Source organism: Schistocerca piceifrons, chromosome 2 (genome assembly GCF_021461385.2).
Source record: "Schistocerca piceifrons isolate TAMUIC-IGC-003096 chromosome 2, iqSchPice1.1, whole genome shotgun sequence".
Lineage (NCBI taxonomy): Eukaryota > Metazoa > Arthropoda > Insecta > Orthoptera > Acrididae > Schistocerca > Schistocerca piceifrons.
Genome location: NC_060139.1, coordinates 71,978,626 through 71,980,977, shown reverse-complemented (window position 1 = coordinate 71,980,977; position 2,352 = coordinate 71,978,626).

Sequence of the window (2,352 nt, the reverse complement as noted above, 5' to 3'; positions counted from 1 at the left end):
GATATTAGAAACAGATAAAATGAAATATAAAAAAACATATTCACGTGACAAGTCGTAAGTTTAAATGAAGAAAATCAACAATGTAACACTGGAATTTGCTTAATTTTTTAGCTCTTCCAGGAGCTCCTCGACAGAATAGAAGGTGTGAGCCATGAGGAAACTCTTCAGTTTAGACTTAAAAGAGTTTGGGCTACTGCTAAGATTTTTGAGTTCTTGTGGTAGCTTATTGAAAATGGATGCAGCAGAATACTGCACTCCTTTCTGCACAAGAGTCAAGGAAGTGCATTCTACATGCAGATTTGATTTCTGCCTAGTATTAACTGAGTGAAAGCTGCTAACTCTTGGGAATAGGCTAATATTGCTAACAACAAACGACATTAAAGAAAATATATACTGTGAGGGCAATGTCAGAATTCCCAGATTTTTGAATAGTGGTCGACAAGACGTTCTCAAACTTACACCACATATAGCTCGAACAGCCCGTTTTTGAGCCTAAAATACCCTTTTTGAATCAGAAGAATTACTCCAAAAAAATAATACCATATGACATAAGAGTATGAAAATATGCGAAGTAGACTACTTTTCGTGTTGAAGTGTCACTTATTTCAGATACTGTTCTAATGGTAAATAAAGCAGCATTTAGCTTCTGAACAAGATCCTGGGCATGGGCTTTCCACATCAGCTTACTATCTATCCGAACACCTAGGAACTTGAACTGTTCCAGCTCGCTTATAATATGCCTATTCTGTCTGATCAAAATATCGGTTCTTGTTGAATTGTGAGTTAGAAACCGTAAAAACTGACTCATACTGTGATTTAGCATCAAATTATTTTCCACAAGCCACGAACGTATTTCATGAACTACATTATTTGTTACTGTTTCAATATTACACACAAGATCCTTCACTATCAAGCTGGTGTCATCAGCAAACAGAAATATTTTTGAATCACCTGTAATACTAGAAGGCATATCATTTATATAAATAAGAAACAGCAGTGGCCCCAACACCGACCCTTGGCGAACGCCCCACCTAACAGTGCCCCCTTGGGACTGAACATCACTACCACTCTCAATATTGCGGAGAATTACCCTCTGCTTTCTGTTCTTAAAGTAAGAGGCGAACCAACTGTAAGCTACTCCCCTTACTCCATAATGGTCCAACTTCTGCAGTAATATTTTGTGGTCAACACAGTCAAAAGCCTTCGTTAAATCAAAGAAAACACCTAGCGTTCGCAACCTTTTATTTAATCCGTCCAAAACCTCACAGAGAAAAGAGAATATAGCATTTTCAGTTGTTAAGCCATTTCTAAAACCAAATTGAACATTTGACAGCAAATTATGTGAATTTAAATGCTCCAGTAACCTTGTATATACAACCTTCTCGATAACTTTAGCAAACACCGATGGCATAGAAATAGGTCTAAAATTGTCAACATTATCAATGTCTCCCTTGTTATAAAGTGGCTTCACTACCGAGTACTTTAATCGGTCACGAAACCGTCCACTCCTAAAGGAAAAGTTACAGATATGGCTGAGAACTGGGCTAACATACATAGAACAATACTTCAGTATTCTGCTAGATACCCCGTCATATGCATGAGAGTCCTTGGTCTTTAGTGATTTAATTATTAACTCAATCTCCCTCTTGTCAGTATCATGGAGGAGCATTTCAGGTAACAGTCTCGGAACACTTTTTTCTGAGAGCGCTATATGATTCCCTGTTGGGACTAGGTTTATATTTAGTTCACTTGCTATATTCAGAAAGAGATTATTAAATACTGTACATATATGCGACTTATCAGTAACATGGACATTCCCACTACGCACTGATTCTATACCCTCGACCTTTCTCTGCAGACCAGCAACTTTCTTTACGACTGACCATATGGTTTTAATTTTATCCTGAGACTTAGCTATTCTATCTGCGTACCACATACTTTTTGCCTTCCTAATAACATTTTTAAGCACCTTACAATACTGTTTGTAATGGGCTGCTGCATTTAGATTTTGACTGTTTCTAACGTTTTGATATAATTGCCACTTTGTTCTACAAGATATTCTTATCCCTCTAGTCAGCCACCCAGGCTGCCTGTTTGTGCTAGTACCCTGTTTTAAACGTTCTAACGGAAAGCAACTTTCAAAGAGCATGAGAAAAGTCTTGAGAAAAGCATTATATTTATCATCTACTGTATCAGCACTATAAACATCTTGCCACTCTTGTTCCTTTATAAGGTTTACAAAGGTCTCAACAGCAACTGGATCAGCTTTCCTGAACGGCTGATGACTATATTTAACACGTGTTGCAGCACAAAAATCTTTTAAAGTTAAAATTTGTGCATCATGATCTGAAA